Here is a 22,915-nt window from a genome sequence, read left to right as displayed (position 1 = left end):
AATCATAGTTTAAATCATGATTTACAGTGCCAAAAGAGTTGTATTTTTTCCAGACATTGCTTTCTGTTTTTAAGGAGTGGAGAACTATGTGGACAGAAGTCTTTATCTCATGCTAACAACAGGCTGAACACTGTATTATGAGAGGAACAGAGCAGCATTGAAATGGTGACTTCCTTTCTCAAAATGACTGAAGAGTGATTCTTATGAAGGTGGAATTTCTTTGATGAATCATCTGGGCAGTGGTTTGTAAGAGGACATTTGATGAAGAAACATAGGAAAGTCACAGCCCCAGGGATGATGCTGTGGATGTCAGCACATCATCACAGGTCTCTAGAAATTCCTTATTAAGGAATAAAAGATGTTTCTGTGACCTCAATATGGGGAAACTATGTTTCTTCTAAATTACTGAGATCTCGGATATGAAGCATTTACTTGTCACTAAATTACAAGAAAACTTGGAGCCTAATATTGACTGACTGCTAGAAAATTTTAAGAGTATTAATGTGTATCTCACTATGCCAATATTTTTCTTATTTATCTAGTTACCAATTTTAATACTTTGCATGCGATTGTATAATGTATTTATGTATAAACTATGTGTACATAGTTATATGTATATATGTGTTAGTTATATTATCTCATAGAATAAATGTAAAAGACAAGGCATTAACATTTACAAAGACAAATTAATAAGTATTATGAAACCATGCCAGAAATAATTCACCATATTTTACATAGCATATATTATGTTTTTTGTCATTTGAAAATTTTACACATATATGAGATGTGTCTTTATCATAGCCATCACTCAATTTCTTCCCCAATCTCTCCTGAACCTGAGACTTCCTTTCACATCTTCCTTCCAAGTTCATGTCCTCCTTTTTGAATATTTATTTACTTATCTATTTATTTATCTATATTCATAGATTTCTTTTCTTCCTTCCTCCCTCCCTCCCTCCCTTCTCTCTCTCTCTCTCTCTCTCTCTCTCTCTCTCTCTCTCTCTCTCTCTCTCTCTCTCTTTCTTTCTTTCCTTTCCTTCTTTCAGCTTCCTAAATCCAGTTAGTGCTGCCCATATGTACGTGGGTATGGGGTCATCCATGAAGTCATTGAGAACTTCGAAGTGTTCATACCCCTAACAAGAAGTGACTTTTTTTCCCCAAGTGGTCATCAGCTCTTCATCTAGGGTTGGGGACTTAGAAGTCCCTTCCCAATCCTTGATGGTATTCCAAAAACATTAAATGGCTTTACCTTGTGTAGGTAACCACAGCTGAGTTCCTGTGTGCAGCAACTGTTCCATATTCAGAGGACATCCTTGCATAGTCTCTATCCCTATCTTCTTATGGTCTTTATGGCTCCACTTGCTCAATCTTCCCTGAGCCTTGGATGAGGAGGAGTTGATATAGACATCTAAGGCTGAGCACTCATAATTGCTTATGTTTAACTCTTTGAACTAGCAATGTACCTTTGTATCAACCACTACCCATATGATAAGAAACCTCTCTGACCAAATTTTCTTTGACCTAAATGAAATTAAGAACAGTGGAAGCAGGGCTGGGGAGACGGCTCAACAGGCAAGGGACTTGCTATAACAAGCATGAGGGTCAAAGTTCAGCACCAGCACCTATATAAATGTCCAGTGGGCATTGTCACCTCTTGTAAAATACAGCACTCTGAAGGCAGAGCTGGGGGTTCAATTGGGAAAATGTGTCAATAAATAAGGAATAGAACCATCCCAGAAAACTTGTGACATCAATCTTAGGCCTACACACACACACACAAGCACACATGCTCACCCACATACACAAGTGTGTAACCCTTCCCAAGCCCACATGTACAACACATACAGACACATGAAAACAAATTATGGTGATATTTTATTTGTGCTGAAATGGGATTTTATTTGTATGTTAATAAATAAAATTGCCTGGGGAACAGAGCTAAGAGCAAGCCATTAAGCAGAAGTCTGGTAGTGGTAGCACACGCCCTTAATCCAATCACTTAGCAGGCAAAATCTCTGTGTGTTCAAGGACGCAGCCACCATGGTGACACATGCCTTTAATCCCAGTATCAACCATAGAGACCTGGAGATCTGTATAGACAGGCAGTGACGAGGAAGTCATGTGGTTGGGTTAATAGCCAATGAGAAGGCAGAACAGAAAGGCAATAAAAAGACAGGACACAGGAAGAAGGTCTCTCTCTCTCAGGGGAAGAACAGCAGCAAGTGGTAAGATAAGGTGGTCTTAGCTCTTGGCTACTGCTCTGATCTCTGGGCTTTTAACTCTGTATTTGGCTCTGTGTTTCCTATTTAATAAGACCATTTAGAATTACATCTACAACAAATAGTATAACCAATAAAACCTTCCTTTATAATTAAGATTGTATGGTCCAGCCATGGACTATGAAGTAAAAAGTTGCTTAGGATACTGAGTCAACTTGCATTAATCATACAACCTCCAAAAGCTTCATTATCTCCAAATTGAGATAATTCTTATTTATCTGTGTCAATAAGGATTAAATGAAATTAAATTAACTGGACACATAGCAAAGCTAAATAAATACTTGCTCTATCCTTAGTCTCCTCATAAAAAAAAAAAAACTCTATTCCCTCGATTTAGATTCAGCACACACATTCTGAAAAGTTTAATAATGGGAAGTATTTAGTCAGGCTTTTGAGATAGGGTCTTATGTAGCACAGGCTGGACTTGAATTCAGGATCCTTGTACTTCCACTAACTGAGTGCTTGGTTATTAGGTATGTGCCACCAGGCCTGCTTGAAAAATAAATTCTTTTGAAGAATATACATTTGCTTATTTTCTTTTATTGCATATGAAGAAATCCATTCTAATTTTATATTCAAGTAGATGTAAAGTGAAATTTTAAATGATGCTAAAAGAGTGTTTTATGATGTTAAATGTTAATAGGTTTTAAAAATAATGATTTTAAAAATTTAAAAATAATAATATAGCCCAATGCTTGCAAAGATGTGTTTGTGCATGTGTGTATATGTGTGTGTACACATTTATATGTGTGTTTCTATGTGTTAAAGGATGATCTTTCTTACATAGTACTAATGGGATAGTATGTTAATTTGACACCAACTATCTGAAGTGGCCTATAGATCTCTAAAAGCTATTTTTGATCCAGAAATTAAAATGAGATGAAGTCTAAGCAGTACTGCCATTACAAAAATTTTTCTGAACCACGGAATATTTGTGCTTTGAAGGTCAACTAAATATGTCTGTTTTTGTTGTTGTTTTTATAAGACAAGATTGTGGAGCACAGCAAGTTATAATCAGTTCTTTTCTAAACCATTTGCTTTATAATGAGTTGGTGAACGGAAATGTAGAAGAATTTGAACTTTAGGTAGTTAAAAATGATCAATTATAAGTTTAAGGAAAACACTAACTAAAATGTACATTGTAATACTACTTATGAAAAATGGTTATGAATTGAGATATTCAACAATAGGTAATTAGGTAGAATACATGTGAATTACTGAATTCAAAAATGGCTGTTAAATGAATTGAAGAGCACATTTCTTGATATGAATAAAATGTACATAAATAAAAGCAGACCTTGATAAACAGTATATGCAATGGCCCTACTTTTCAAGAAAAATAAATTTATACATCTATGAGCATTTTCTGATGTTTTTGCTAATGAGCACATGACACTTACAAACGAAGAATCATTAACTAAAAAGCAAAGAACTTCTAACTAAAGTCCAATTCCTCTCCACTTCCAGCCATTTGTACATCTCCAAACAACTGGTTTAGAAAAGAACTGAATGTAGTCTTCAGGGCTCCACAGTCTTCTCTTATAAACATCACAGACACATTTGGTGACCTTAAGAGCAAAAATGTTCAGCAGCTGAAAAGGAGTTTTATAGGGAGGGAATTGTGTAGATTCGATCTCATTTCAGTTTCTCAGGATATGCTACGACTGGACTAGGCTCTCCTCTATGTTCACTTGTTGCAACAGAAATCAGTTCCCAAGAAAACCCCTTACAACAACTTTTCAGCCAGTTTGCCTTCACTTTTAACTGTCTGGTAATGTTATGAATAAGTTCATACAAACCTCCAAATGTTTATTGTTTAAATCATTATAGTAACCTAATATCTACATGTAAGGAGCTGTACATTTTCTTTTCAAGAGTAGTATCACTTTGTTAGCCAGCCTAAACTATAATATGTTAATGGACTGAGATATAATACAAATTCTCAGTATCATCTCAATATTGACTAGAACTTAAAATGACAATGCCAAGCCTTACAGACAAATTTTACTTACCCATCTTGATTTCTGGCTCTTTAATTCAACTTAGTATGTCTCCTGTCTTTTACATGTATACTTCTACTCTAGTGTCAAACCGATCTGTTAATACATCTGCATGTTCTTATCGAGAAGGCGAAGAAGACAGCAGGATGACTGTCCAGAGTGGACTTCCTCCAAGATCTTGGCTGTGCTTGTAAAATGAAGTCATTTGGAAATAGGTCTGACCCTTGTCTATTGACCTTTGGCTCCTATGTGTCTTCTTCTCGGACACCTTCTGGACACATTCCTTCAGATGCCTCAATCTAAAAATAGACCCCAGATGTCTTGCTACTTTATTATGCAATCCATTCCCCCCTCACAGAGACCATACCATTAGCCAAGACAACGAGAAGACTTTAAAGAAAAAAGCTTGAGTTCAAAATGAGTTCACAGCATTTCCCTTTTTTTGTCTTTAATGTGAATAGTCAGGAAATATAGAGAACTATTTATAGGAATTTTATTTCTGAATAATGCTTGATAATTAAAACAACCCCTTTGGTTTAAAGTCAGATGTCAATATTTATCAAAGTTTAGATGAGAGCTGCTTTACATATTCATCCCATAAGTATCTTACACGTGCATATCAATGTCTTAATTAACTTCTCTGCTTCATTTCCAGCAAATTCCTTCTGTTCCTCATATCCTATGATTAATAGCTATCGTTGGATTTTCTGGAAATGGTGGGTAAGTGGTTTAACCTTGGCCTTCCATTCTAGGACTGGAAGTCGAGTGAACACAAGAGCCTCCGCAATGGGTGTCTCTCTGAAACAACTTCGCGTGGTTTCTCATGTGGAGTTGGACTCAGTGTTTTGAAAGAAGAGTTTGGTTTGTTTATTTATTTTTTATTCTCTGAGAATTTCATACATGTATATAGGGCAGCTTGAAAAAGGAGAGTTGATTAAAAAGAAAATAAATATTTTTGGCAATTCCTGGTCTCTCATGACCCATTTTGGACAATTTCTATGACGTGTGACTGTTCAAGACTCTGTACCTGTGATAAATCAGGGAATGAGAATACTTCTCATGTGAGAAGCAGTGAGAGCTGACTGAACTAATAATCACAACTCTTATCTCTAAGAAACAATCAGGTCATCCTTAGTTTCCTTTGCAAACCTTTTCAAGCATGGGAACAGCCTCAGAAAGATCCAAAATACATGACTTTGAAATTGGAATGAAGCCACAAAAAGTGTGTTTGTGCAAGGAAAAGAAATCCAAAGCTGATACTCATTAGCATTCTGTCTACCACATAGAACGCTCTGGAAACCAGGCTCATGCCTGTCAGATGATCACAGGGAAGCATCCTTGAGAGTCAGGGGTCATTATGCTTCACTTAAAAAAATGTTTAAAAATGTGTTATAGGTTCAAAATTATTCTGTGGTATTCTACTTAAATCAACCAGACATGAGTTGATCAACATCAAAACAAAACAAAAAGTTGGGTAGCAGTTGAAGTCACAAATATTTTTCTGTGAATTTGAATGTCTTGAGCAAAGCTAGGGTGTTTGCATAATCTTTTCTGTGGCAACAACATTCCACACGCATATTTCTCTTTAAAAAGAAACTCCAACTTAGTGGCATTCTGGATTCAATGCCTACATAAAAAGCATCTCAGGTCAAACCCTGTTCTAAAAATTGATATGCATATAAAAGTTTGACTCTTCCATTAAAACATCTGTAAGTGACTTAAGGTCATATTGATGCAAAGTATAATTTTACTTAAAATTTTGAATATACACATGCAACTATCTAGCTTAATTTCGTCTCCCATATCTACTCGTGTCTACTCAAATGTTTGAGGCTTCCACAAAAGAGATACATCTCTCTACATTCTAAAAGGTAAAAGAGAAGGTGAAGTGCATGTTCCATCTACTTGAAGAATCTTTCTCAAGGTCTAGAAACAAAACTATTGACCATGGCCTTATATTCCCTGATACTTGTCTTCAAAAAAGATTCAAGTCTCAAAGTGCATAGTATATTTGTTTAAACAACAGAAATATAAAACATAGATACACAAATCTAAAAAATACAAAACTCTGGGTTATATATATTTAACAAGAAGTTATTTAAGATGGAATTTAATAAAGCAGTACTTTTATAATGAAAATTACTCTGTTTAAGACAGTGGAAAATGTACCACAAATCATAATTGTTCCTCAATACAGTGGAGCTGCACATATGTCCCTTATATATTATAGATTCAAATGTGTCTGATATGGTGACTGTACTTTTATGAGGAATAATAATAATTTTGCATAACAAAATATATCACACATACTGTCGCAAGATTTCTGTTGGACTATCATTGGACTACCAGCCTGCAAATAATGACCTGGAGACTTATTATTAACTTGGCCTTAGTTTAAGTGTTTTCCCAACTAGCTCTTATAACTTAATTAACCCATATTTTGTTAATCTATGTTCTTGCATGTAGCTTGGTTACCTCTTCTTAGTACTGCACATCCAACTTGTTCTGGGTGTACTGGTGAAATCACAGGCCTAGATTCCTCCCCCCAGTTTCTGTTTATATAGGTATAGTCCCACCTGTCTGGCTATTGACCATACAGCCTTTTATTACACCAATCACAGCAATATATCTTCACAGTGTACAAATATCCCAAAACAATGTACTTTACATGATACTGCTGCTGCATAGAGGCACATCTACAGGATAATCCAAAACTTAGGTAGACTTACAGGAGAAAAATAATTAGCATATGCCACATTTTACCTTTATTTACAAATAATAATTATCTTCATCATGATGTGCTATGAGAGCCATAGCCAACAGTTATACAGAAAGACAAGATAGTTAGCTAAAAAAACTAAGCTGCCATTTTTAAAGGAAATTAAACATCACTAGAATACATTCTAATCAAATGTGGGGTTAACCCAAGTTTCCACATGGCCTTATTTGTGGTTGCTAAGGTCAAAATTGATGTTGACTATGATTTAGTGCCATTAAGCAGAAAATTAAAACAATAGGGCTTTTCTAATCCCAACTCTCTTTTTGAAAGTCAAGCTACAAACTAAACCCGGTGCTTCTACCCTTAAGCCTATATAGCAGGGGGACTGAGTTTTATATCTGTCACAGTCTCAGCTGATGGGAATTATGGGTATAGATTATGGATATGGATATAAGTTTCTTTACCTGAAAGAAGTAATTTATTTTACCATCAGAAATGTAAACTGCTCATCATATCCCATAGAAGTTTCTGATTGAGGAATCACTCACACACCACACATACTCGTATATGCATACACAAAATGAAGAAAAAATACCCACAAGGGAATTTTCTTTATACATTGAACGTATAGGTAGAAGTGAATTAGTAATTTGAATCATTCTAGCTCTTTCTGTGAGCTGCTTTTTTTCTATAAAATTATGTTCCTTGTGAGAGTGAAGCTGGGAAGAAACAGAGAAGCACATGATTTTTGCTTTGATAACAACTTTCAAGTTTCCATGCCGATGGTTTGTGCCCAGATGTGATGGGTGTTGCAGAATGTCCTCACAGATGGGGTGTGACTGATGAGGCTGGTGAGGGCTCAGTGGGAAAATGTTTGCTGTTCAAGCATAAGGACCTGAATTCAGATCCTCAGCACCCATGTAAATTCTCAGCACAGCAGCATGTGTAGTCCATGGCTGAGGAATGGTGACAGGCAGATCTTGAGATCTCATTGGCCTGCCAGAGAGGCCCCATCAATGAACTTCAAGTTCAGGGAAGAGACACTATCTCAGAAAACAAGATGAAGAGTGATTGGCAAAGATATTCTGAAATCAAACTCTGTGTCCAAATGTACACAGATGTCTATACACACAGGCACACAGATACAAACACACACACATACACACACACACAGAGAGAGAGAGAGAGAGAGAGAGAGAGAGAGAGAGAGAGAGAGAGAGAGAGAGAGAGAGATGAATTTTTAAGACCTGACTGACATTGAAAATAACAATTACTCACTAGCTTTTTGAACTTAGTTGGGTTTTACATGATTCTCCAATATGCAGGATGCATGTAGGAATCAACAGAGCAATGAGTATAATTTTGATTACCATAACTAATGTTTTTCTATTGCAATACATTCTAGAAAAAAATTCTAATGGAAATCTGATTTGTGAGTCTGGCTTGTGAAGTTTAATAACTAAATGCAGGGAAAAGTTTTAGGGATGTCCATGTCAAAGGAGAGTCTAAACTCTTTGAATGACCAATTATCAAAAAGTGTAAGTATCATGCAGTACAAAACATATACTGTGTGCTGGGCAGAAGGCTCAGTGTGCAAAGAATTTGCTCCACAACCACTAGACGTTAGTTTGAACCCCCAAGCTCATGCATAGGGAAGTGCTTGTCTGTAACTGAGTGCTTCTAAGGTGAGCTAGGAGGCAGAATCCCTGCTACCAGCAAGCCTAGTACACAGCAGTGAACAACACAGAGACTGCTTCAAGCAAGGTGGAAGGCAGTGACTGACACCTGGCATTGGCCTTTTCTTTCTCATTAGCACATTCATGCCTGCACTCACACAAACGCATATGTGCACACACATGCATCATGTCCTCACGTACCTATACACATGCATCACATAAATATACACAGAGATAAATTTATAAAAGAAAAAACACTTTCCAAAATTGAAGCAAAAAGCTAATGTAAAGTGTTCTGAACATAGACACTACCTCCGAGTAAAGGGCTGGGAAAAGGCTTTCCAAGCAAATGGACCTAAGAAACAAGCTGGTGTAGCTATCCTAATATCTAGAGAAAAAGGATGTTTCAAAAGAGAAGAAGTCTTGTGACAATGCCTCAGTGGTCCAGGTAACTACCAGAACTCGGAAATCCGTGACGGAGACTAAGGCAGCAGAGATCTAGCGTGGAGTGCTGAGTAAGGCAAACAGCTGCATCTTTCTTCCAGTAAGTACCTGAACAGGGCTGATATGAATTATGTACAGTCCAGATTTTAAGAATCATACTCTCTCAGGGATCTCCACAAACTAGTGGGTGTCCTCGCTGCCCCTGTGAGACAGTCTCTGTACAGGAGAGGCCTCATGTGACTTTGTCTCTGGTGTTCCTCTGGGGACACCTGTGTGAGAAACTGTATGCTCCAGAACCAGCTCTTGTGTCCTTTGGCCAATGCCGGAGTGTGAAATAGTCCAACATGTGAAACAAAAGATGATCCCAATCGGGAATCGTGACATTTTTTTTTTTTTTTAGATGATGGTCATGTTCTGTTTTGAAATAACCTCTGTGTATTTCATTTATTTTCTTTTACCTGGCGATCTCTGAGCAGGCTTCAGATTTTGACAGTGGATGAAAGATACGACAAGCATTAATATGTGGGTGAAAAGCTTGGTGAAATTCTGAGTGAAGTTTTAGTTAAAGTTGGTTGAACTTGGGATTGACTGGGAGGCCAAAGATTTAAAAGGCAGAAGATTCTCTCAAGACACAAGTTGTGTGATAGTAGTGTGCTTTGTGTGTGTGAATGAGAATTTGTAAATGTTGAATTCTAGGCTTCGACAATCATTGTCAGTGCAGATCAAGCTGCAAGTATTTATGTTTTAAAACTTAAATTATAAGGCTAGTTACGTCTTTCTAACAACTAGTTTTAATGTTTATGAGCATATTTTACCTACATTACCTTTTCAGGATGTTGAGAAAGATGCATCACAAGCACAGACTGGAGACTGGGGGCTACATGGTTTTGAGGAAGAGGTCTTGGTGGACTCTTTCATAGAGCAAAGGGAAGCAATGCCTTCTGGGAAATGAGCTAAGTTTTAATCTAGTCTTTAAGATTAGAAGTCAAAAACAAAAATATTAAGGAAAGGAAAACCTAATTGATCTTTGAAGTATTGTTATGTGGAATTGAGTGGGACTTTTGAGGCCTTTCTTCCAGAAAACAAGGACTTGGTTGTCAGGCCTATATTAGGCCTAAACCTTGGTGCCATGTAGTTGTACTTAAATCATCAATGGAAAGTGTCTTAGTGATTGGAACTTCTAGTGCAGTTTGGAGTTCTTTCTTCCATTTGAAAAATGTGATATTTGCATGGGATTGTTTGAATCTTGTTTTCTAGTCCCTCCCCATCACCACCCTCATAGTCTGAAGGTAGATTTTTCTCTTGATAAAGGAACAAAAAAAGTGAACATCTTGTTTGTAAATAGGTATCTAGTAACTAGTGGTAAACTTGAAATGGTAGAATTCTTTAAAGCCTAATTCTAGGTAGCCTTAAGAAAATGTATCTTAATTATTTTTGAACCTGTATTCACCTTGTTTTATTCAAATATCTTAAGTTATATTTTCTTTTTCAGAGCTGCTTCTTATTTGGGGCTACTTTTTTTTTTTTTAATTGAGGCGTAATTCATAAAAGAGTATATTGTTTTGATGAGACTTTTTACAACTGTGGCTGGATGTCTTTCTTTAGTCTTCCAAGAAGGGCCATTTTACTTTCTTAGAGTTACTTTTTAAAGTCATGAGGTCAACAACTTGGACTACTATGCATGTAAGTGCTAATGCAAATTAAAACCCAAATTGACCTCCAGCAGCAGTTCATTCTATGTTGACAGTGAGAGAACACTTTGCCTGTTAGGATACTGTTACTCGTGGACTGAAATGCTGAAGAAACCCCTCCCTGTAGCTTGATTTTTCCGCCTCGCCCACAGTCAGGACAAATCTCTGTCACCCGCCAGTCCCACAGCCGCTCAGACCCAACCAAGTAAACACAGACACTTATATTGCTTGCAAACCGCATGGCCGTGGCAGGCTTCCTGCCAACTGTCCTTATCTTGCTAACTGTGCTTTTATCTTAAATTGATCCATTTCCATACATCTATACCTTGCCATGTGGCTGGTGGCTTACTGGCGTCTTCACATGCTGCTGGTCATGGCGGCGGCTGCAGCCTCTCTGGTCATGGCAGCGGCTGCAGCCTCTCTGGTCATTGCGGCGGCTGCAGCCTCTCTGGCCATTGCGGCGGCTGCAGCATCTCCTTCTGCCTTTCTGTCCTTTTATCCTGCCTAGCCACGGCCGATCAGGTTTTATTTATTAACCAATCAAAGCAACTTGACATATAGACCATCCCCCAGTACAGCCAAGTGCAGACCATCTCAAACACCTGCACTCAGGCCCATGGTCCTAATCATCCTCTATACGGACCTGCTGGGTAACGCCACAAAGAACCTGAGAATGGGCTCCCACAGGACCTACAGAACATCCCACAGCACTTCCCCTTTCTTTTTTTTTTTTAAAAAATGGAAGCCTGCCACGGCCATGCGGTTTGCAAGCAATATAAGTGTCTGTGTTTACTTGGTTGGGTCTGAGCGGCTGTGGGACTGGCGGGTGACAGAGATTTGTCCTGACTGTGGGCGAGGCGGAAAAATCAAGCTACATTTGGCGCCCGAACTTGGGGCTAAAAAAAAAGGGTTAAAGAAAAAAAAAAGGGAAGAAAAAAAAGGGACTAAAGAAAAAGGACAAATGAACAGGGATAAAGGCCGGTGTTATAAAAAAAAAAAATAAATAAATAACTAAAGACAAAGTCCCTTAACCAAGAGGCGCTCCAATAAAGTGTGATCTGAGAAGAATCCTCGCCTGGTGGTAAAGAGGATTCAGAACTCAACACACGGAGCGGTGACGTCGGTAAACGCCCCACAGTTCCTAATTCTCTCTCTCAAATGAGCGGCAGCCGCCGGTTTGAGTTACTGGCGGGTTCCTGGTGTGTGTGCTTAACCTGCAGTAAGGCGGAAATGAGGCCTCTGCAAATGGAACATTAAGCTGCGTGGTGGATTTAGCCTTTGCTAGTAAAAAAAAATAAATAAATAAATAAAAGAGGTTTCTGGGCTACACGCTGCTTGGATAAAAGTGTAGACCCACTATTTCTGAGACTTGATAAGCCATGTAAAAATGGATATCACACAGAGAGTTTGGATTATATTGTCTTTGGGATTTTTAACTGCAGAAAAACATTTGATCGTAAAAGATGTTGAGTTAAACCAATATGTATATATTAAAGATATCTTGACTTTAAAATTTGGATATAAGGATGTGTTACTTTGGAAAGGAGACTCTGTTTTTGTCTCTACAGAAAGCCAGAAGCTATGGATTTGTTCCAGATTAAGATACATCAGGTTTGACCAGCCAAGACCACCTGAAAGGTCTCCGATGACACCACGGCCCAGATGATCCAACATCCAGAATCGTTTCAAGGCAACTGGCTCAGACGATACGGTCTCACGGACTACTCCATGATCCTAAAATTTTCTTTGCATCCCCATAAGATACAGCGCCCCCCTCCAGCAGGAAGTAGTTAAGAGAAGCTACGCCCAAATTCCCAAATATACCAAGCTGACTTTGGAGATGTGTAAAAGTTAAAACCTTCCTTTAAAAAAAAAAAAAAGAAAGGGGAAGTGCTGTGGGATGTTCTGTAGGTCCTGTGGGAGCCCATTCTCAGGTTCTTTGTGGCGTTACCCAGCAGGTCCGTATAGAGGATGATTAGGACCATGGGCCCGAGTGCAGGTGTTTGAGATGGTCTGCACTTGGCTGTGCTGGGGGATGGTCTGTATGCTCTGATTGGTTAATAAATAAAACCTGATCGGCCGTGGCTAGGCAGGAAAGATAGGTGGGACTAACAGAGAGGAGATATAAAAGGACAGAAAGGCAGAAGGAGACGCTGCAGCCGCCGCCATGACCAGAGACACTGCAGCCGCTGCCATGACCAGCAGCATGTGAAGACGCCAGTAAGCCACCAGCCACATGGCAAGGTATAGATGTATGGAAATGGATCAATTTAAGATAAAAGCACAGTTAGCAAGATAAGGACAGTTGGCAGGAAGCCTGCCACGGCCATACGGTTTGAAAGCAATATAAGTGTCTGTGTTTACTTGGTTGGGTCTGAGCGGCTGTGGGACTGGCGGGTGACAGAGGTTTGTCCTGACTGTGGGCGAGGCCAAAAAATCAAGCTACACCTCCCCCTATTTTGTTTTTTGCAAAAATCAAGGTATACTCCAGGGTTTCCTGGTTGACCTCAACAGATAAACTGAGATGATAGTCTTAGTTCAGAAATGATCTGAATGTAGATTTACAGTCTATGTGTACAGCTGGCTAAGTGAGATCACTTTCACAGTTCTGCATGTATCCCATCGGCTCCCCATTAGTCACTGAACTCTTAAAACTGGTATTGTAACATTATCACAATGTTTTGCGCCAATTTTATAAACTTTACAGTGCAATATGTGTTCCTTTTCTGAGGCAAACCAAAGGTATATTTCTCAAGGTTCTGCTGCTAACAGCAGCGTTGATGGAGGATTTTTTATACATTTGTAATAGATAGAAATAAACCAGAAAAAAAGAAGAAAAAAAAAGTGGTGGAGGAAAAGGTGAACACTGCAAGAATACTCAAAAGGGCTGAGAGTTGCAAACGCCAAGAATGGCTTTGCATAGTAAAGGGAATAGAATAGCTCTGAACTATAGCTTACTTTTCCTGATTTGGTCTGACAGAATGATTGAATGTTTTTGTACAAAAATCAGAGCCTTAAAAACAAGGATTTGGTGAGATTGTAAAATGGTGTGCCACTTTGGCAAAACAGTTTGGTGGTTGGTCAAAATGCAAAACATTGTTACTCTGTTACTCAACAATTCTACCCTTAGGAATATATCCTCAAACTACTGAAAATGTGCACCTATGAAACATGTAAATGAAAGTTTACAGCAGTATGTTGCTAATTGTAAAAAAGTTAAAACAACTCAAATAGCTATCAAATACTGGAGAGAAATAAAATGTGGCTTATTCATACAATAGAATATTATTAAGACATAAAAATGAATGAGAAACTGACAGATTAAATGACTTTGGTGAACCTTCATAATTTCATTTGTAGATCTTTCCATTTCTAATTTATAAATACATTTGGGGTTATAAATTATAAATGTACTGCCTCCTGTCAACATTGTATACTTCTATTTGATGATTTCTGTGTCAAATATTATATGGAAATGTTTCCAAGTATTTTCTGTATTAACTGTGAATGACTAGAACAAAATTAATTGCCTGTGATGGAAAAAAATAAAATTAAATTAAATTAAAAAAAAAGTGTTCTGAACACAGGTTAACAATTGCATCTAGTATATCTTCTATTCTGATGAAAGCCAATGCTCAACTTCCCTAAAAACATATTAAAAATTTTTAAATACATAAAGAATGTTATGCTTGAAGTAGGAAATGTTCCTTATAAATGTGAGGAAGGTAAATTCTTTACTTGAAGATCAGTTTCTTTGCCCTCCTCCTAAATAAATATTGACCACACTGGACATAATCTTGTACTGAACCAATCCATTGTCATAACTTATCATAATGATTTGTTTTATATATTACTTCATTTAATTTTTCCTATACAGTATCAAATAAATTCTATTTTCTCAATTTTCATATCAAAGGCCCCAAAAGATTAAGTACACTAGAGAACTTGTGTCTGAACCCAAGCTCAAACCTTTGATTGTCAAACTTCAAAGCCAGTGCATGTGATGCCGTATTAAGAGAATTTCAGTCAACTATGTCTGGTCTATGAGCTCCAGACATGTGTGCCTACAATTGTCTCCCCCCTCACCACTGGAATTTTGTTTTGTTTTATGTTGAAGTAACTCATTTTACTAAGTTCTCAGTAACTACATGGAGGTGTGGCATAAACTCCTTTAATGAAGTAAGCGAGTTAAGTCAATTGAACAAGACATAGATTACAATTCAACTCATAGTAAATGAGAACTGGGCATGCACATGAACATCCTCTGTGGCTCATTGCCAATGTGTGCACACAGTTTCAGGTGCTCAGCTCTCAAAGAGGACCATTTCCACTTTATACCAACCAGCACAAGTTTAAGACTTTAAACAACTAACACTTCTTCTTTGTAGTGTTAAATCTTTTCAAACATACTTGACTGACCTCCTAGAATGACACTTTAATAGAGAAAACACAAAGATTGTTGGCTCCAAAGACTCATGAAATAAACAGCCCATGAAATTCAAGGGTAACGTAAATGTATTCTAAAACACAGTTTTCTGCCCTTCGCCGAAGAAACGAATAATAAGAGAACTAAGGGTTGTGTGGTGACTGAGTGCTAAAAACTGCTGTCATAAACTTCATGGACTCCAGTGATTTTCAGCGGAATTGACCCGCCCCATAAAACAAATGTCACCAATGCCCCTACTTGTTTGTAGGCATTCATGTCATGTGATGCTTCTGTTGTGAGACTGTGTCGCAGTTTCACAGACAGAATCTGGTCAGAGACTCCAGGGTTCCTCAAACTAAAACTTCAACAATTCCCAGATGGGGAGGAGTGTGAAGTGGTTATTCTTACTCTGTATTTACAAGTGTGTTCTGTAACACGTAGACATTTCTCATTGGAGAGTGGAGACTAATGAGCAGGGAATCAGACAGAGATGGGATAAGGGCGGGGGGATCTTTAAGCAGCAGCTATATTTGGGATGTCTATAAAGGGATTAGAGGCTGCTGGTGTGAATAAAGCTAAAAGTGAAGTGAGATTAACCTCATGTGAAGCAAAGTGAGCGAGCAATTTGTGTATGCGTGGATGAGCACTGCTCTGCAGTGGGCCAAGGAACAGCTCCAGGTCATAGTGTGGCTCCGCCACTGTTTTTAATTCTGGTCAGTTCCTTTATTTGCTACAGAAGTGAAAGACATTCCAGAGAAATATTTCCACAGTATACACCCACAGTTACGCAGAGAACACTACGTACTAGTCAGTTTGCTGCCTGATTAATGCACATGGGTGTGAGAAGAGAAACCACAATTCAACTCCATTAGAGGCCATTGCAATCATCAAACAAGGCAAATGTACTTGTCTTTCTTTAAGATATGATTTTCACTTAAGTCTTCACTGGCATATTATTCATAAGAAGGCAGTGAATAAACAGACTGCAGTGTAGAAAACTTGAGTTAATGCTGTGTAAGGGGACAAAACCACTTATTTTTGGCCCTTGGTCAGATTTAAAAAGTAAATAAACAATCATGACTGCCTTTGCTAAATCTATATATTGTCTTTAACCGCCTGAGTGTCACAAGGGAACTTGGACCTCAAAGGAATGTTGTAATGTGACCAGCCCACACAAAACCAAAGGAGAAAACAGTGGCTCTTATTTAGGGAAAGTTACATTTATTTACAAACAATTTTATTTTATATCTAAAAGAATTATAATTAAGAATCACTTACCGTGTATTCATACTTTTGATATTTACGTATTTTACGTGAGCCAGATGACTTCAAACTGTATCTGAAGACTTGGCATCACATTCTCTCTCCATCTTGGTACATTTCGTTGGGAAATCCTGGGAAATTCTGCTAATTAGTCTAGAGCCAACAGGAATCAAATGTTCATAAAAAGCATTCATACTTTTCAACCCCTAGGCAGGCCTTGGCTACAGTCACCATGAGTTCCATGTGCCTGGGTTACAATATCAATCAGTTAGATACTCGATCCTATTGCATCTACTGTCTCTAAATCATGGCACATCCTATAATCGAGCAATAAGAAATGATGTGACAATATTTAACTCTGTGTTCCCTTTTTCACCTAAAACAAATAATGAAGCTTCCTACCACCATTGGCATCTCACAGTCAACAAAGTGCATTTAAAATGCAATTGCACAATTCCATCTTGATGTGCTCAAGATTGTCATTTAAAATTCAGCCACTTCAGTATTGAAATGGGATATATGCGCTGTGGCCAAAGTGTACTATAAAGTATGTAGGTTCCATAGTCTCAGTGTACCTTCCTTATGAAAGGTTCTCTTTGCACATAAAACAATACATATCCAAATAAGTGTCTGTTGAAGCCAGGTGGTGGTGGTGGCACACACCTTAAACCCCAACACTCAGGAGGCAGAGGCAGGTGACTCTCAGAGTTCGAGGCCAGCCTGGTCTACAAAAGTGAGTTCTGGGACAACTACAGCTACATGGAGAAACCCTGTCTTAAATAAAAAGGGGGGTGGGTATGTTGGTAGCATATGGGGCTTTTTCTATGCAGCAAGGCATACAGAGCATGGTAGATAGCTTTGTGATTTTTAAAACAAAGGAGGGAATGAAGTTTTTATTAGCATTTTTTATTGGAAAATAGAACAAATGAGTGCACTAAGTATTAGCTTAATAAGCAAACTGCTCACTGAGAACACTGATAGTGATCAGTGCTTTTCACTAAGTGTACAGCGACCACACAGGGTCCTCAAACTGGACTATAAGCCTTAGGGAGGACAGTTGATACAAGCTGTCTACTTTCATTTTCTCGGGGATTAAGTAAACCGTTAGCACTTTGTTGAATTGAAAAACAGTTTGTGGTTTTAGATGGCAGTCTCAGTGGCCATGGCACTGACAGGGAGGCTACGAAGAGAAAACACAGACAAAAGCTGTAATTCTGAGCAGACATTGGTTCTGTGTTGACTTTTCGCAACTGTCTCTTAAGCAGCACGTCCTGCCTCATGTAGGAGAACCATAACCTAAGCCTCCAAGGAGAGAAAGGGTACAGATCAGCGAGCTTGGTTCTGATCATTGTTAGAATGTTAGGGTAGTTGTGAAAATCACTGGTTTCAGACACGGGTTCTAAAGCGGGAAAGATGAGCTGACACTAGAGAGCAAGAAGCAGGATGTGTTAAGTATTCCAGGTGAAGCTGCAGGCACACATGCTCCTTCCAAGGTGACCACCAGACTCCCACGGCTAGAGTGCCATGGAAAGCAGAATCAAATGTGACTGCTGGGTCGGAGACTCGTTTATTAATAAGATGTTCAAGATCACACACACACACACACACACACACACACACACACACACACACACACACACAGACGCCTTGATGCTGTGCAGCTATGCATTCCACACAAACAGACAGTAAAAACCTTTGGAAGGGTTTTTATTTTTATAGTCTATAAAGTAATAAAAGCATAAAATGACAAATTGACCAATAATATCCCTTATCCTCCCCCGTACCCAAACTCATACAACACTTCTGATGTGAGAGGAACTTATAATTTGAATGCTGGAAAGTTAAGCTCTTGTTCAGTCTCAGCCACTTGCACCCACAACAGAAAGCTTCTATTTGCATCTCTGTGGTAGGCAGGTTTCTAACACACCCCCACTCTTTCTTGAAATCATAAAATTTGCACTCTTATGTATCTTCTCCTCTAGTGTGTGGCCCGGATCAAGAAACATTCTATAATCAATAAACTACAGCAACATTGCCACTTCCATGACAACAAAGCAAAAGGTCATGACAGCTCACTTTCTAATAGATCCCACTGGCTTTTTGAATGTACACTTTGATGAAAGTAAGTATTGGATAGGTCCAGGTGATATGAAATTGTGGTCATGAGGCCACCTGCATACAGGAGCTGCATCTATGTGAGCTTAGATGCTAATCTATTACGTTGAGCAGTCAGAGGACCTGGGACCAGACCAGCATCTTTTGTCTTTCTTAATTGTTTGAGAATTCATACCTATATAAAATGTGTTTTGATCAAATCTACCCCCGACTCCCATCTCCAATTCCTACCCCTTTCTCCCATAGTTCTTTTTTCTCAACTTCATCTGCTCCTCTTTTAAAAATGCATGGAGTCCACTTAGTGCTGCCTTTCTGTGCAAAAGGATTAGTACCATCTGCTGGAGCATGGGTAAACAGAGCAACATCTTGATCATGGCCTTCTCAGGGAGTATTAAGCAGAAGACACAAATAGCCCATATTTATGAACCATAGAAACTTCCAGTTTAAAAAAATGAGTGTTTCAACAAGCTACTAAATTCTCAGTAACTTATTATATAACAGAAGTTAATGCAGTCACAAGATACCCTCCTGATCCAGCTCGACTATGCCGTTCCCTTATATTCTCATCCCCCATCCTCTACCCTCCATTGCCCCCAGCCTTATCCCCAGTTTACTCATGGAGATATCATCTATTTCCCCTTCCCAGGGTGATCCATCCTGGAGGACTCTTAGGGTCCTCCTTGTTAGTTAGCTTCTCTGGAGCTGTGAGTTGTAGTCTGGTTATCCTTTGCTTTACATCTAGTATCAACTTATGAATAAGTACATACCATGTTTGTTCTTCTAAGTCTGGGTTACTTCACTCAGGATGGTATTTTCTAGTTCCATCCATTTGCCTGCAAATTTCATGATGTCATTTTTTTAACTGCTGAGTAGTACTCCATTGTGTATATGTACCACATTTTCTTAACCCATTCTTAGGTTGAGGAGCATCTAGGTTGTTCTAGGTTGTTCCCAGGTTCTGGCTATTACAAATAATGCTGCTGTGAACATAGTTGAGTATGTGTCCTTGTGGTGCAATTGAGCATTCCTTGGGTATAGCTGGAGGCAGGAGGAGGGAAGAGGGACTCTTCCTGAATGTACCAATGTACCAGGCTCTGCTGACTCCCCACGGGAGGCCTTACCTTCTTGTAGGAGGGAATGGGGCATGGTTTGGGGGAGAAGGCTGGAGGGGCAGGAGGAGGGAAGAGGGACAATCTGTGTTGTTATGGGACCTGTGCTCAGTGTATGTGCTGGCTCTTTGGAACCTGCAGCTTATACAGGGACACTTGGCTCAGCCTGGGAGGAGGGAACTGGACCTGCCTGGACTGAGTCTACCAGGTTGAACTCAATCCTCAGGGGAGTCTTTGCCATGGAGGAGATGGGAAGGGTGATGGGCTAGGGGGAAGGTGGGGGTTGGGGGGGGGCGGAGTGGGGAGAACAAAGGAATCTGTGGCTGATATGTAAAATTAAATTAAATTATAAAATAAAATTTTAAAAAATTTAAAAAATAAATAAAATTAAATAAATAAAAAAATTCTTAATAAAAATATTTTTAAAAAGATACCCTCCTGAGAGTTAGAACATACTCCAGTTTGTCTAGAACAGTAAGAATCCTATAAGCATCTTTGCAATCATCACACAACTGTCTACAAAAAAGCAGAAGGAAGCAACAGTCTTTATGCCATTATCTTTTATCTTTCAAAGAACTTCAGGAGTGCAGAGAAAATCTTCTATATTTATTTTTGAATAACCTAAAGAACATAATAATGTCACATACAGATTATATGTTTATCTTAACTCCTGACAATTTTAAGGTACTATACATGACCTTTTTATAATGACAAATCTCAGTGATAAACTAGAATATTGCTTTAAAGGCTGGACAAGGATTTCTTTCCCAGTAACTTCTGTCGATCCAAACATTAAAAAGGTCAAGAAATTCTAAACTTGAAGTTAAATAAGACACATAGACAAATCACACCATAAAACTTAGACTATGTAAAGACAGAATGCAAAAACAATTGTATGGTAAGAGTGTGAGCTCTGAGGCTATCTAACACCAGGTCTTTCCTTTTCTGCCAACCAGCAACTCTGATGTATTGATAGTCTCCTCATGTTTTCAATTTACCCATCTTCTAAAGTGGAGATGAGGTCAATATCTACCTCAGATGAGGACTATATGAGATGACCCATATGTAGCATCTGATACTAGTCCTGGTATGCTATAGAAGGTTAAAAATGCTATATCATAATGGCGGTCATATGATTATGGCTTACTTCTATGTCACGGCTTTCTCAATTACAAAATGCATGTAGGAACTGACATAGAGTAGAAATTTGTGGTAGTGGGAATGAGCCCAGGCAATGGATTTAGAATATGGATCTTAGGATTTTATGACGTGGCACAATTTTCTTAACTCTCAGATCCCAATTTCTTCTTTCAACTGAAATAATATCTGATAAATTTACTGTGAGGACTTACTGAGAGTAAAGGAAAACCCATAGCTAGAACTTGGAGCACAGCACATACTCAGTAAATACTACTTCTTCCAAAAGAACAGAGCATCAATTACAAAAGCAAGCAGAGTGTGATAGATATGGTGCCAGCATATGGTTTCAAGATAAGTAAAAACATATCAGGTTAGTAAAACCAGATTAAATTAATTACAAGCATAGATAGAAACATCATCTCAAATATCTTATTACTCACACTAGACACATTCACAAAGTTCTGCTGATTAATGTAGTGAGCCTCTAAAACCTTATCTCTTATACAGATTTTGAGCCATCTGTAGCAATAGAGTGGAAGACCCCATTGCTGTTCCTTAACCAACCTAGCTTCTTGTGGTGGAAACTCCTGTATTTTCTGTGATGACAGACCACTTTCAAGTGAAAGGAGTTAGACTGGAGAGATGGCTCAGTAGTTAACAGTGCTTGCAACTCTTTCAGAGGACCCATATTTGGTTCCCATCACCCAACTCAGATACCTCACAACGCCATGTTAACTCCAGCTCCAGGGCATGCAACATGCTTTAATGGTCTTCCACAGGCTTCCCCAAACACACGGCCCACACGTATGCGCACACGCACGCGCCCACCAAAAGGAGCCCTTAAACACTTACAACACAATGTTCTCTACCAACTGGTAAATTTTGGCAATGGGCACAATCAGCTATTCACTTTAGTTCTTGTCATTTGTTTGAGAGTTGAAATCCAATGCTGAAAAGGAAAATAATGACCACTTGCTATATGCAGAATGACAGTCATAGAATCCATAGTACTCTGAGTGGGTGCTTGTTCCTTCAAGGCATGGAACCACAAAACCCATGGTTTCCTTTATAGAAACACAGAGACAGTCACAGCATATAATAATGTGAATTGAGCTCATTTATATCATTCTTTTCTTCCTTTTTTAAATAACTTTTTGTGGTGTTAGCCATCAAAGTGACAGTGCCCACTGTCAGAACTCACCTTTAAGAAAGAATGTGAGCTCACTGTTGTAACTGAGCCTTTTTCATATTGACTGAGTCAGATACTTTATTTCTTATTCTCACTATCTTATTGATCTCTTTGTTGTGCTGACCTAAATCAACTCCTGTGGCCAAGTGACAAATGGCTGCTCCCTGCCCAACTGCAAACCCTACGAGGACAGCAGGATGCTTGTGTTGCTCATTCTTGCCTCCAGCTTGTTCACAGATGCTTGAGGACACAGATGGTGCTTGTCTATATTCAGTGAATAGAAAAATGATGCCTGGAACCTTATAGAGCAATTTTATTAATCAAGGCTTTGTAGCCGATCATACATGATATAGAGAGCTTTTCCTGAACAACAACAACAACAAAAGCCAACCTATCTTTGCAAAAAATAAGTTTAAGCAAAACCATTCTGAAACTGCTGGGGAATAATACCAATAATTATGTCATTTCTGAAGCCTAAGGAAGGCAGTCAACAGGGTCAACAACACAGCCTCAAAATGGCCAAAGTCTAGAATTGTTTTCCATTTCTGGTTTATGCAATTTCAGCATTGCAATCTACTTTTTTGGTAAAAGCTAAGCCAGATTGCTGGCATTGCAGATTTGATTTCACAAGCTCCCAGCTAACACACAACAGGTCTGTCATGAGTTCCAAATCAATACAATTTGACATGAGGCAATGTGGAAAACAATGCCATACCACTTCTTAAAAATACCTTTCAGTGAGGCATACACAAGGAAGGCTAACATGATGCAGATTTTGCTTGAATGTTGCTTTTAACCACTATCCATAGGCTATTCCGCAATTGATCTGTGCATGATCTGTATAATATTAATTACAGTTCTTAC

The 22,915-nt window shown here is 38.6% G+C and overlaps 1 protein-coding gene across 4 annotated transcripts in view; it reads right to left on the bottom strand.

Annotated features, from left to right (window-relative positions):
• Nucleotides 1-22,915, bottom strand: part of Angpt1 (angiopoietin 1) — a 256,084-nt gene that overhangs the window by 205,611 nt on the left and 27,558 nt on the right. The window contains exon 1 of one of the 4 annotated variants that reach the window (XM_076555801.1): nt 4,292-6,350. The exons of the other annotated variants lie outside the window; for them this stretch is intronic. The gene's annotated coding sequence lies outside the window, so the exon portion shown is untranslated. Of the gene's footprint in view, nt 1-4,291; nt 6,351-22,915 lie in introns of those variants that run through there. 4 annotated transcript variants of the gene reach the window in all.

This window comes from Peromyscus maniculatus, chromosome 20 (genome assembly GCF_049852395.1).
Source record: "Peromyscus maniculatus bairdii isolate BWxNUB_F1_BW_parent chromosome 20, HU_Pman_BW_mat_3.1, whole genome shotgun sequence".
Taxonomy (NCBI): Eukaryota; Metazoa; Chordata; class Mammalia; order Rodentia; family Cricetidae; genus Peromyscus; species Peromyscus maniculatus.
This window is presented reverse-complemented; position numbering and strand designations above follow the sequence as displayed.